This window comes from Botryllus schlosseri, chromosome 4 (assembly GCF_051294905.1).
Source record: "Botryllus schlosseri isolate E-star chromosome 4, Bs_hap1, whole genome shotgun sequence".
Classification (NCBI taxonomy): Eukaryota; Metazoa; Chordata; class Ascidiacea; order Stolidobranchia; family Styelidae; genus Botryllus; species Botryllus schlosseri.
The window spans coordinates 11,878,892-11,894,338 of NC_137239.1; the positions used below are offsets into that span (position 1 = coordinate 11,878,892).

Below are 15,447 nucleotides of genomic sequence, written 5' to 3' on the forward strand. Positions count from 1 at the left end.
TTTTCAGTGAAATTCCGGACATGTCCGGGAAATTCCGGACGTATGCCAACCCTATCCTACAGCAACCAGCCAAGTAAGCACATGATTCATCTGTTCAGCAGCTCTATGATTTCTAAAACAGTCCTCTTCCATTTTATTAGTATGCAGATCAGAACGATGATGCTCTTGCTCGTTGTGGACTCATGATGCAGTCCGAGGCTCGTTGCCATCATCGCCGTCGTGGGCGCCATCGCCACATGCGCCGCAGACATATATACCGTCGTCGTCGCCGCCATCTCCGTTACGAACTTACGATGAAGAAAACGAAGACGAAACCTCAGGCTTTGAGATACAGCTTTATCTATTACGCAGCTACTATCTAGTATTGGCCCCATTTGGTGATCGCATTGATAATAATGTCTTCATTCGGGTAGCCACTAGACCACGCTAGTCAGCTTTATATTGCGTGTATGGTGATAAGAAAGATACTACCGTTTCATACAGGGTTGTAATGATTCGAGTCATGACTCGACTCGAGTCCGACTCGAGTCACGATTTTCTGATGACTCGACTTGACTCGAGTCATTTTTTCAAAATACGGAAATGACTCGACTCGACTCGAGTCCATCTGTGTATTGAATCGACTTGGACTCGAGTCATTGCGCATGACTCGGACCAAGTCATTGACTCGAGACTCAGACGGCCAAGACCGACATTTCATTGTAATTCCGAAGAATTGTGAAGTAACCATCCTACTGGGATTTCGTTCGATTAGTACTGGTACTTGAAAATGCAACCAGAAACTGCCAAAAGTGTGAAAAATTAGTATAGGCTATTATAAATGCGAAACATTCGATATCACCAAACATAGTTATATAAAGTGAGTTTAACAAGACTTTACCTGGAGACTGAGCAGTGAGCAGTCAACACAATGACTTGGACTCGGACTCGAGTCATGATACCATGACTCGGACTTGACCCTCTGCTCGATGACTTGGACTCGGACTTGACTCGGTGGTGAATTGAAAATGACTCGACTGGACTCGAGTCAAAACATGAAAAGTGAAATTGACTTGTGACTCGGAGCCTTGTGACTTGGTTACAACCCTGGTTTCATATACCCTATCTGATCTTAACCTGCCATCACGAAAGTCGGGGCCGAAATTTACAACAACCGAACGAACCTGTGAGACCGAAAATTTGGTTAATGACTAATAAAGTCCTGGTTACCAGCTGCAGTTTATTTGTGGTGTGTGTATAGTCCATGCGGTATTGCGACTTGTAAGTACTGATAAATAAGACAAAATGTAGACATAAATCAAAATTGAGGACAGACCGCATAATGTACCCTAACTAGGGATGGTGTGAACCTCTGAAAGGTTCAGGTTCGTGTGAACGCGAACCTTTTTGAAAGGTTCTGTGTGAACGCGAACGTGAACCTCGTGACGTCATGTGACGTCATATTGCTAATTTCAACCCTATATTTCAATGAAGGGATAGCCTGTAGTAATGTACACAATACCTAACGACTACTCGTGTCACATAATGCCACAATGCCGAAGTATATATTGACGTGTTAAACGTCGCCTAATGTATCAACTGAGGCAATCAAATGATATAATAATGCCATAAATTCAATAATTTCTGTCGCTTTGACAACAGTTTTGATGAGGACTTGCCAGGGAATACAAGCTTACGCCTTAACGGTCTTGGCCAGACCGGACAATATACACGGATATTGAGCAGAGTGCAAAACAGGTTTCTATACTTTCTACCGATATTACCCCATTAAGAAATTATACAGCAGTAGCCAACACCCTTATTGCACGGATTTGCTCATTATGATGCAGTAAACATATGAAGTCAAGATTAAGCCGTGCGCCTTCTAGATTTTTACATCATAAAACGATATCAATCTCACTGATTGGTTGAATAAGCATCATTCGCTGACTACATGTAGTGTATTCACAAACGGAAAGCTGGATATTTCGAGCAAAATTTTGTAACAAGGCAAGTAAAATTTTTGAGATTGTCAAGGTGCATGCTCGAATTGCTCGTTTAGTGTTGATTGTTTTTGCTGCCAGCGCCATGCATAGAGTGGTTCGCAGTTGAAATGCAATAAATGTGAACCAAAGATGTTATAATGAAGTTAAAATTGTAATGTAAGAAGAAGGTTCACAGTGCAGAACCTTCCAAGGTTCTGTTGTGAACGCGAACCTCAAAATTTCCGAGGTTCACACACAGAACGCGAACGTGAACCTCACGTTCACACCATCCCTAACCCTAACTGTACAATTGTACTTTCAACATTGGGAATTATACGGCCCTCTTAAAACTAGTTCGCGTACCCCGAACGGATCCATGGCATCAGGTTAAGTACGTATCGCTTATTGGATTAGTTGTGCGGCAATGTGTAGTTCAGTCATTCGCAATGCGTTTTTCCTATTCCCGAGTTGCTTGATCGATCGATCGACCAACCAATGAATATATGCGTCTTCCAATTCTCTGCGTATCCAAGTGTAATACGTATTCTTTTTTTTTGTCGGGACATCGAAGCAATCCTGGAGGAGTAAGGTAATTATATTTGATGATGTCATCATAAATTATCCCTCAACACCCTAATGTGGTACATGAAATCCCTGTGGTTGGTCACTTCACTCAACTATACTAAGGTTTTTCTTGATTTATTTACGGAAACGTTATGACTCCGCAAATCTCGTGAGGGAGAGATGATCCATCTATCTTGGACACCAGTTGGTATTGGCAATAATAATCTTGATAATGATGATATACTGCCACAAAGCCGTGTTTGACGTTGCAAATTCGTATATGAATGCAGCATTATTACGCATAATGTTACACTGTAAATTCACAGCGTTGAATGAGACACAACATTGTGCATAGGTATATACAATATTTGGCTGACACATATTATCGGCTGAGATCTGACATCGAGAATCCGCCATGTTGTGTGCACGTCCACACATCATCAGGGAATGTCATAAGATGTGGGTTAATGCTCATATGATGTGTCTATAAGCTCACATGCATATCAGTATAGTCATTCCGGACGAATTTCCTGCGGTGTCAAACATTCATACCGGATATCAATGGGGCTGTTCCACTTCATTTTGAACACGCGGTGGCGACTAAGGTAACTCGACCCAAATCTGTTTTGTTGCTATATGCTTTACTATGGGAATGGACTAAACACGGACCGAATTTCGTTTCTTGGCGTACAACGAGGATGGTGAAAGTATCCATATCAATATAAATCATCCATATGGATATCAAATAACTGTTAGCCGACGAAAATGAGGCTATTTCTTGGCGTCTTGTCCTCGTGCTGGACATTGGCGCCTGGCAGGTTGCAGCTTACCGGTACATTGCTGTAAATTTTCCGAGAGTCGTTGATATGGCAAGTGTCATATGCCTCATTGTGTAAGGATGACGGTCATTTGATCGCAGAAGATGCATCAATTAGAAACAAAAAGTTATCAGGAGGATGGGTTCCGTTTACGAAGAAGAGGTATGGATGCCTGGTCCTCTCCTGGAAAAGTAGTCTGCAGAATATCATTTCACCAGCATGATTTATCCTGCTTCCGCTGCTGTAAATCAGTACCCCCATGAGTGTTGTCTGTTGTGGAAAATTATGCTATGTACATTGTACATTTGCTGCTGTGAGGTCCTACAACATATACAAATCATGCGTTTGAATTACAATGAAGCTGATGAAACTTCAGTCAAGGCAGCCTCATCTATTCTGTTTTCAATGAAAGAGGTTGCAGAAAAGAGGTCAGTGTCAAAAGCTGTTGCAAAAGAATATACCGTACAAGTCATCAGTCACGGCATCTTGTTCTGACAATTCAACAATTCGGAAAAGGGGATAGCTGAATATACAGAGATTCACCCGTTATTGAAAGAAGCATACTCTATAGTTGATAGTGTAAAGCAACCATCATTCCAATTATAAATCCTGAACACTCAGCACTGTCGGATATTGAAAGCATGGCGTCATTTGTGTACTTCCAACTGAAAGACTTGGCAATCAGGCTTAGTTGTAAGACAACTATCTCATATTACCGGTACTTCAACAAAACAGGACTATTCTCGGTTGCTCACTACATGGACTCTTATTATACGTATCTGATTATCTGATACCTATTATGTTGGTAGCACAACGAACTTTGCTACAACCTTCAAGATTTTCAAGTACAAACTCGATGATCAAAAATGACCAAGGCTCACAAGCTCATATTTGTGTTTTACAATTCTTGGATATGGTAATGCTATTTGTATCAATTTGGTTTACACCATAATATTTTTCTTTTTGTCTCAGTCCCATACATGGGTTTCTCAAATAGCAGGTTGACATTCCTTCTTCCTAAGAACTATGTTAATGTGTAATAATGAGTATGCATAAATCCGTTGCTTAGAATGTTATAATCCAATGTTTATGTGCTTACCATACTATTTATTTTCGGGTCGGGCAAAAAAATATTCGAGAACCTTTGCTTTATAGACTATATGTACGCTTTGCAACTACAGTTTATAACCGTTCCATTTTATTCAACAAAATAACGGTAACAATACAACTGGTACATCCTTTAATTGTCAATGATCAGAGAGGATGAGATCTATAGTTGGTATAATTAGTATTATAACTGCTACAATACTACTGGTACACTGTTTAATTGCCAATCATCAGAAAGGATGAGATCTAGTTGGTATTATTAGTATTTTATCATTTAAAAAACCAACAGATAGTGATGAGATTGAAGAATAGGAAGGTATTGGAAGGACATTAAGTCTTTCAACCAGACAGCTATTTGGTTAAGGTAATAATATATCTAGAAAGGGTTTGTGTTGAGCCCAGTCCAACCTGGTGTAGTATTGGGCGCTGAATGGCGAAAATGATAATGATAGAACCATCGCAGTTGGTGATAAGGATAGAATCATAATTTCAGCACTTCCATCACGAGGACAAGACGCCAAGAAATAGCATCATTTCGTCATTTAACAGCTATTTGATATCCATATGGATGATTTAAGTTGATATGGATACTTTCACCATCCTCGTTGTACGTCAAGAGACGAAATTAGGTCGATGTTTAGTCCAGTCCCATAGTGAAGTACATAGCAACAAAACAGATTTGGGTCGAGTTACCTTTGTCGCCACCGCGTGTTCAAAATGAAGTGGAACAGCCCCATTGAGAGGGAGTTTGAGTGGTCGCTGGCCAATCTTCACTCTGAAACTTCACGAAGTTACTATTGACGTGATATATCATCCCTGGCAGCCTAAAGCGCGGTAATATTGATACACGTCGTAAAGCCTCGCCAAATGTGATTTGATCGGTATGTCCTTAGCCACAGATTTTTCTTCAGGCTGCAGTGTTTAATTAACAATATTATTACAGTTATAAATAACCAAGGTTGTAACCGACGGTGGTACCGGGCTTCAAGCAAATAGGTTGGTGATCAGATATTATGGTCGCGTGCTGTACCAATACCTGAGAGATATGATATACTTTTTCGCCTGCACCATCGAGATGCTTTGACGACGGAGTTGCGATACGGCCCCATGAGGTCATCTAGTCTGCACCCCCGTTTTTTTCTCCTCCATGCTATCCGTGATTGCTGAGCGCCTAGCAGGATAGCTGCGGATACCAATTTTCGAGTCTGTGGTATGACCCGGCCGGGGATCAAACCCACGACCTGCCGCTCGAGAAGCCGGACGCATAACCATTACACTATCTCGCTCTGACGACCCGCTGTCTTGAGGTTTGCTCTGATCTGACTTTACATACCTACGATAGTCACGTTAATCCTTATAGTTAATCGCTTGTTTCTCATTTCAGTTTATTACAAACAAAATATCAGATCAACATACCAAGAGATTGCGATAAAATAATAAGGTGATCATATTATTTCCCTACCGAACTTACTGAAGAAATTTATAATACAAATATGGATGAAACACCCCGACGTTGGACATTTGACTTGTATCCGGTACCGCTGTCATTGCCATCGAGCAACAGTATAGCAATGATTTAATTATTAGTAGTACCCTTTGTATTTTATCATTGATGAAATAAAAAATTAACTCTGTCTCTTTACGCATGACTTACTGAGTCACGTGATTGTATGACGCAATCCTGAGACAATCGATCGTTACCACGCAGGACCAGTGTGAGTGAGATATACCGTAAATCTGTCGGTCTTTGTTACGTGAATCTAAATAGCATATAGCGAAGAAATGGAGATGTTTTTAGTTCAAAACGGAATGAGGAGGGAGCACATTGATTTACTGCAAGGTAATTCGTTTATGTAAATATTCAACATCATCTGTAAATAATGTTATGTTCATGTTATCGAGTTTCACATACAGCACCAGCGCCCAGCGGTATGGGTAGATATAGATTACCTATTTTCGATCTAGCAGCTTGATGCGCCATAAGAGCAGACCATGAAAATGGGAGCTAATGCTGTTTAATAATTTCATCTGAAGATATAATAGATCTAGTGATGAAACCTCATTTGCAGATGAAGTTATGTACATCTTTCTTTGCACTTGACCTGTTTCAATTACTTGATATGGTTTGGTAGAATGTCTGATGGAAAGTTTGGTTTGTGCCCTTTTATCGGAACTATCGATTTGCTGTCTACACATTTATTGTCACAGACAACATCCGAGTGTTATCATGTCATGCAGGATCTGTGGCATAGTGTATTCAAAATATGAAGATCTCTGTAGCCATTGTAAAAGGAGACACAAAAATATGAAGACACTGTACTTGTTTTGCTGTATGAAGCACCGTCCTCTCTTGACTATGACCCACTGCCCGAATCCTCTCCGAATTCAATATATTCTGTATTAAAGTGCATTCATGATGAAATGCTTTTCAGTATTACTTCTCCAAAAAGCTGTCACAAAAGTTGAGGAATCTCAGACAAAAGACAAAGGCATCTGGTACATCTTCATGGAGAGCGCATGCTTTGTGTCAAGGCTCATCAGGTGATTGGGATGATTGTTATTCTTTTTTTTTATTGTTTATAAGTTTCATGTTATTCGAAAGGTCACCCTAATATAACAATTAAAGATGCAGTTGGTGCAGTTGGAAACAGAGTACAACAGACCTGGCGCCAATTGGCTGAATGTCATCACTCTCATGAAGTACACTCATCACGACAGACGTAATCAGTTGAAGGTGCTAGAATTTGGTGCGTTGCTGAAATTTTGAAGAGCTTTCCAATGTTGCAAGATATTAGACTTGTAAGTTCTTTCATTCCTTACAGATGACTTCAATTTGCAGTCATAACTTCAAAAATCAGTAAAATAAAATTGTTTGTGTGCTTCGGCAAATTAACCAATTATATTGCCTATGTATCTTCCTATTGCATTAATATACACTATTGGGTTAGAATTAGATTAATGAGATTTCGTGATACCATATGCTAAAAATAATTCAATTATTGTGATGATTAAATTAAGAAAATCTAATTATGTTCGTATCAAGATAAGTTAGTGCATAACTATGTATTTTAAAATTAATAATATGGATGAATTTACTCACTCTAACTAACCTGTTCAAGTGATGTGCATATTCATGACTAACAGCTCTGATTAACGCGTTGTTATTCCCAATAGATCAGACATGAGTTTCAACTGCTTGTTGCTAGATGTGTTGAAGAAATGCATGAGAAGTACATGGAAATGCTTCTCACTCTTGATGAAGTTTTTGGAGAGCAGACTGATCAAGAGGTTGGTATTGTGTTTGATAATTAACAGTGGTACAGTCATAGGCGCCGACTTTTATTTTTGCATGGGGTGGCGGCAGGCGCGTAGCCAGGGGGTGTCGAAATCCCTCTTTTTGAAACGCAAAACAACGATCTTTTGAAATGACCATTCTGACTCTAATATTCAGTTGCAATTCAACAAGTCGTATTATCGGTGTTACGCGGGGCCGCAACCCATTTGCGATATTCGTCTGTGCACGCATATCGCACAATGCTACGAGACGCGATTTCCTGCTGAAATATTTTAAACGCGGCTTGCGGCCCTCATTGATGCAAATAATGCACTTTAATTTGTAGAATTTGTATTTGTTTGTCAAATCGCGATAGGAGATGGTGTTTCTCAGAGCGCGCGATGAAATCTACGTTTCTAACGATGAGGTCGAATTTGTACATCTAATAACGAAATCAGCATAGAATGTTGTCGTTCAAACTAACGAATAAATTGAGAATTTGCGCCATCGAGAATCTCGTGTTGCATCAATTTTTGAAAACGTAATTCAACCCCGTGTACTGCACAATGCGCAGTATTAATAACAAATAAAACACTGACAAGTGACGCCGAGGGAATACGAGTGTCTAAAGCAGACAAGAATTAGTAGCCTTCAGATGATAGCAAACTAGATAGCGCGCATCTAATCAGTAATTCCACAACTTGCGTACAGCGCTAATGCCCAAACTTGCCTTTATCTGAAATGTAATGTGATGGCTGGAATGGAAACTTTTTAATTGCAGGAATGCTCCTCGCCTGTCTAATATGGTTCTTATTAGTCCTTCACCTGTCTATTATGATTCTAATTGTTCGCAGGGAACTGAAGACGATGAAATTCATATCCTGCTCGAACTGCAGAAGGCTCTCGAATAGACAAGAAAATAAAGTCGAACCATGGTTTGAGTGCGATGTGTCTTTGTCAGGTAAGATTTGCTACCAGTCTAGTATGGATCTGCTTCAGTTTAGATATACATAGAAGTTCTAGAAAATAGAATCCTCAGATATGATCGAAATTCTTGAGCCGTCCCAAAACGAAGGTAAATTATGCTATGCTAAACACTGCGCTCGACGTAATGAGGCTGCAAAATTTTGTATTAAGACCAACTGATGTGGCTGCGCGTCATCGATTCTTAACCCGTTGCGAAAATATGCGATGGCGAAGTTAACGCACTAGAAACGCGGAAGCTCGAGCGTAACGGGTCTTATGCAAAATTCATTTAATTTATGTTTATCATATTTTGGAATCGGGAAAGGAGGATTTTCACACTAACAGTATTGGAGTTACCAAAAAGAAAGACATTTGGCCGTCCTAGGACGACAATTTCAAAAACCTGAAAAAGGAGGACAAATCCTCCTAAAGGAGATCGTATGTTAACCCTAATTTAATTGCAGCACCATTACGGTGGCTTTCTGAAGACAATGTCTACGGCAAATTTTTTTCGACCTGCGAGTTGATTTGAGACCACAACATTTTTATAGCGCAGTGGCCCTCTAAGATTGAGCAGCTAACAAGTTATGATGGAACGAAGTCCTAGGTTCATTGTTACCCCTTAAAATTCTGATGATGTAGAGAAATTCATGCATCTGAACACAATTAATGCTTCAATTTATAATCAAATAATATATCAACTTTTAATCAATTTGCCCTTTGGAGCTAAGCTTGTTAACTGTGCTCTGCACTCTAAAAACTATTGTGATCTCAACTTCAAGGGCGAAACGGGAAAATTTTTCAGGCCGCAGCCATTTTCTTCAGAACGCCACCGTAATGGAGCTGCAATTTATTGAATTTTCCACAGGGGAATCATACTCTAGCAGTCAGGCAGAAATCGAACTTTATATAGTTGTCAGCCGATGCTATGAAGGAAACATGTCGTACACGCCCTATGTCCCAAAAAAATAGAATACACTAGGCCCGATTTTGACATGAATCTCCTGACTGAACATCTTCCGTTGAACGCGGTATCTAAATTACCTTCGCGTGTACGACATATTTCCTTCATAATAACATTGGCTGACAACGATATAAAGTTCGATTTCTGCGTGACTGCTGGAGCATGATTCCGATGTGGAAAATTCAAAAAATTTGCAGCTTCTTTACGGTGGCGTTCTGAAGAAAATGGCTGCGGCCTAAAAAAATTTCTCGTTTCGCCCTTCAATTTGAGACGACATGATTTTTAGAGTGCAGTGCCCTTTCAAACTATTCGCTGATTCAACTACACTTGAATCTTTAGTATGAGAAGCAGTGTCGTAACCAAGTCACAAGGCTCCGAGTCACAACTCGATCTCGCGTTTTGTAGGATTGACTCGAGTCAAGTCCGAGTCAAAATCAACAAGTAGAGGTTCGAGTCCGATTCATGGTGTTATGACTCGAATCCAAGTCATTGTGTCGACGGCTCAGCTTCCAGTTAAAGTCTTGGTAACCCAGTTGTTGATATCGAATGGTTCGCATGTTAATATATTCATTTTCCTCATTTGTAGCAGTTTCTGATCTCATTTTAAGTACCAGTACCAATAGACGAAATCTCAATAGTGTGGTCACTTTACTATTCTTTGAAATTACAACGAAATGTCGATCTTGATCATCTGAGTCTCGAGTCATGCGTAATGACTCAAGTCGAGTCAATACACAGTTTGTGTCGAATCGAGTCATTTTTGTGTTCTGAGAAAATGACCCGAGTCATGAGAAAGTCATTACTCGAGTCATTACATCCCTGATGAGAAGTCCCCTGTAAGCATTTCTTGCTGAAGTTGGTCATGTGCTCTGGATTTGCACGTGAATATTTAGCAAAATAATTTAAAGCTAACATATTGTTTTAATTCCAGGCACATACAGTCGATTTACCGACTTCAAAGTTGACTCCTCATCTTTTGATTGCACGTCATGAGAATGGAGATGAACAATCGTGGATGGCGGACAATGGCATCACCATCAAGCACAGATCCGAAAACCAAAGAAGACCGCTTGAGATGATAATTGATCTCGTAGTATGCTACTACTCATGAGATCTTAGTTATCCCAAGGTCTTTCAAATAATGCCATTCATTCAATGTGTCCTTGTTGGTGATAAAAATTCGGGATTTCAGTTGAACAAGTCCGTCAATTCTTGGAAAAAAGATCAAAATGCCCAGCAATCGATTAAAAAAATGTAGGCTAATTAATCTCCCTTGCTCAAAGTACTTGTGCTGTGAGTACTGCTTTCTTTTGGTACCTGCACATAGTGGATTTTGTTATTTTTTGCATTTGCAAAATAATTCGTCTTTTTTGTGGCTAGACTTTTTGCTATGCATTCAATTTGTAAACTTTTCGTTTTTAGTGGCACTGTACATTAAGGCTTTTCCAAAATAACATACTGTTGAGCCAAAATTGGTTTACTATGTTTTTTTGGCAATTCAATCATTTGATCATGTAACTAGTCAATTCGTGAGAAACAATGTTTATTGGTAACATTACTGTTCATACACTTTGCTTTAGTTCCGAATCCAGTTCTTTTATACTGTTATTACTGTTACATAGCATATTCATATTGAAATGAACCCGAATATTTTCGGTCGACACTTGTCAGTGGTAATCGTCAGCAAATCTAGTGGAGATTTGAAAAGGACATTGTATATCAACAATCGTATCACAAAATATGACGTCATCAGCATGAAATTTCGAGAGAGAGCGTTCAGTGCACTATTTCCAGCTGGAACACGAAAGCCTGTTTACAGAGTTTAGGCTGGTGTATTTTATACATGTGATTTCCGCTGCCATTAGTCCCTTTACTTCCACTATTGCGATTGGGTTGTTGTATAATGTATATCTCTATGTTGGCGTTGAGCGTTTCGCGAGTGACTTGGAGTTTTTCTAGTACTTTGATTAGCATACTGTGGTTCACTTATCAAAATACACCAGCCGGAACTCTGTCAACAGAAGGAGGTCGTGTACCAGCTGCATCGGAATAGTGCACTGAACGCTCTCTCGAAATTTCATGCTGGTGACATCATATTTTGTGATACGATTTTGTTGATAAACAATGTTCATTCCAATTCTTTCCTAGTTACTGACGATTACCCCTGACGAGTGTCAGCCGAAAATATTCGGGCTCATGTCAATATGAACATACTATTCAATTATATATTGAAGTTCTTTACCTCCAAGAAGCTCTGTTATTATTGTATAAAATCCTGTCTTACAGTGTCAAAACATTGTTGTTTTCAATTTTTCTTGTCATATTTATAACGGCAATTTGCACTTTTAACGTACATTTTACAACCGATTCTTTTAAAATAAAATATTTTTCCAGAGCTTGTGGAGGTATATCAGGTACATAATTTAGAGCTCTGCAGTGATAGGTACGGACACGCCACTTCAGACCACACAATATTATGACATACATCGCTACCACGCAATGTGGCATCTAAAAAAAAATTCGAATATTGTGTGTTTTTTTTGTGCATAAATGTACGCGTTTCGGTTTACAGTGTAGTCGTATCAGAAGGTTTAATAAATGCTTTGAGGGGTCTCGTGAAAGAAGTTTGAAATGAATATTTCGAATTTCTACAAGAGCTGTATGTTTTTTGCACAAAGAGAATAAAACCGTTTTTGATAAAACACAATTATCATTTCAGTCATCGACTGACAATAGACTTTCAAGTGCTCCACAAACGAACTTATTCATCAAAAATAAACGACGTGATTCAAGTTCCAATTTGCCTTCATTTGATTTACTGCAGTAAGCAAGCTATTCCTTTCGTGAAGAGTCGGGTTCGATCACATGGACAGGAACAGTAAAATGCCGCATTGAGTTATCGACAAAGTAGAGACAATCAGCCTAATATAATTACTTACAGTTATAATCTTTTCTGGAGCAGGCCTACAAAGTATTCGCGATCTACCGGTTGGGATTCACTACAGTAAATGATGGTTATTTTTATTCATTGTACTAAAAAATATATTCATATTCTATCGAATATCCGATTGCTGTTGATTCGGTAGATCATACAAATCGATAACCTAATTATCTAATGTAAGTAGCTACGTTTTCAGACTACTTCTAATCCGGACCGAAACAGCACATTGTCGCCCATCCCCCACCAAAAACCGCTGTTGTTGCCCCCTCCCGATTGCTTGACCAATCCTTATTCTGGGGGCTTCGCCGCTCAGATCTTATATATTTTACGTCTCATTTCATCTCCCCCCTATATGCATATGATCCACAGAGAACACATACTCTTTCCGTGGCGAGCTAAGTCCCGTACACGCTATATAATCGCAAACGCATGACTTTTCAAATTCATATACATTTTATCGGCTTTAGCTGTTTTTAGTAGAGCTAAGCGCGAGAATTTTTTAAGGTTGCTGATTGCACTTCGTCAATAAAATTCATACTTGCATATGCCGATATTAATTGTTTATCAGCCCTCAGTCCACGTGATCAGGTGTACTGGTAGAGCTGATGGAGGTACTGACTGAGAAAATGTCAGGCACGTAAATTATTATTGATAAAACACAATTATCATTTCAGTCATCGACTGACAATAGACTTTCAAGTGCTCCACAAACGAACTTATTCATCAAAAATAAATGACGTGATTCAAGTTCCAATTTGCCTTCATTTGATTTACTGCAGTAAGCAAGCTATTCCTTTCGTGAAGAGTCGGGTTCGATCACATGGACAGGAACAGTAAAATGCCGCATTGAGTTATCGACAAAGTAGAGACAATCAGCCTAATATAATTACTTACAGTTATAATCTTTCCTGGAGCAGGCCTACAAAGTATTCGCGATCTACCGGTTGGGATTCACTACAGTAAATGATGGTTATTTTTATTCATTGTACTAAAAAATATATTCATATTCTATCGAATATCCGATTGCTGTTGATTCGGTAGATCATACAAATCGATAACCTAATTATCTAATGTAAGTAGCTACGTTTTCAGACTACTTCTAATCCGGACCGAAACAGCACATTGTCGCCCCTCCCCCACCAAAAACCGCTGTTGTTGCCCCCTCCCGATTGCTTGACCAATCCTAATTCTGGGGGCTTAGCCGCTCAGATCTTATATATTTTACGTCTCATTTCATCTCCCCCCTATATGCATATGATCCACAGAGAACACATACTCTTTCCGTGGCGAGCTAAGTCCCGTACACGCTATATAATCGCAAACGCATGACTTTTCAAATTCATATACATTTTATCGGCTTTAGCTGTTTTTAGTAGAGCTAAGCGCGAGAATTTTTTAAGGTTGCTGATTGCACTTCGTCAATAAAATTCATACTTGCATATGCCGATATTAATTGTTTATCAGCCCTCAGTCCACGTGATCAGGTGTACTGGTAGAGCTGATGGAGGTAATGACTCAGAAAATGTCAGGCACGTAAATTATTATTGATACATGATAAATCCTCATGCCGCAAGAATAAGACTATTCATGAGCCAAAATCCCGGCTCTTACAGTGCCGCAGAGTTGATTTATCAAAGAAAAATATATAGTTTCACCATCGCGGAAGCCTTGAAACCTCTAATGGTCGTATATCTACGCATACGAAAGATGTAGTACAAATGCTACAAAAGTTTGTAGAAATGGCATTTCAAGTCATGATCGACCAACAGCATTGTTATAATCAAATAGGTATGGTTGATGAAATAATCATGCCAGGATTGCGCAAACTTGTTTGCTCGCGAGCCGCATTCAAATTCTGAATCTATTCGCGGGCCGCATTATATTCAATTGAGATCATTAGCCAAAACGCAATATCTCTAGCTAGTTAAATACAATAGTGACCGAGGAAATTTGATGATAATATATATGTATAAAACAAAACCAACCATTGATCGGGTCATAACTAAGTGAAGTGATATATAAATGTACCCGATACCTAGCGACTACTCGGGCTACATAATGCTACTAATTCATGGGGCGGGTATGGAGGATGGAAGATTCCTATTTCATTCCATACCATACCATGCCCTGCTACGCAGTATAATGCGCAAAAAATGCATCCGTCCAATCGCATAAAGGCTATCATAAAACAGAGTGGCGAATGTAGGCCTAATCGTCGCAAGGTTTCAACTCTCGCGTATCAGACCTTCATCAAACTAAGTGTGTGAGACATCCCCAACGGAGAGTTCTTTGTTCAATCGAAGTATGGTCGTGTAGTACTATTACAGGTCACGTGAGGAATCGTGGAAAGGACATTTTAACTTGATTTGACTCCAGCACTCCTGTATTTGCGATTAGCGGTACTCGAGTTGGCACTCATTGCTTCTAACTTAATACTATTGTGAGATGTCAATCGGTCAATTGCAATGTCGTTGTGATAAGCGAACCCTGATCAATGTCCCTGATCAATGTGTGTCTAGATCTATCAGAAACATGAATAAGACTGGGTACGAAGTCGTTTATTGACTATGTAGGCATCTCGCTGAATCACAAAATACCTCGATGTTCGAGTAGATCACATCTTGCACGCTTGGCATCAGCTTTCCACGGCAGCGGCAGCGGCATTTTCAACGAAAGCCATACGCGGTAGCGTATGGTCCTATGCCACTGCGATGTCGTACACTGTCAGCCAAAAGAGTGTGTATTCACACCCAAAAGGTGGTATACACGGACAACAGTAGCCTACCTACCTCAGTATTAAACCGGGGTGTAAACGCAACATGTTATTCCACATGAATCTTGACAAATAA

General features: G+C 39.6%; 1 long non-coding RNA gene across 2 annotated transcripts; it reads left to right on the plus strand.

Annotated features, from left to right (window-relative positions):
* The first annotated feature begins 5,195 nt into the window (after nt 1-5,195).
* LOC145437042 (uncharacterized) lies at nt 5,196-12,054 on the plus strand. 2 transcript variants are annotated; one of them, XR_013914553.1, is made up of 4 exons: nt 5,196-7,252; nt 7,628-7,741; nt 8,582-8,688; nt 10,589-12,054. It is a non-coding gene; the product is annotated as an uncharacterized LOC145437042 (long non-coding RNA). The 2 variants fall into 2 exon arrangements; XR_013914552.1 differs by having other exon boundaries at nt 5,196-7,741.
* The last annotated feature ends 3,393 nt before the right edge of the window (nt 12,055-15,447 follow it).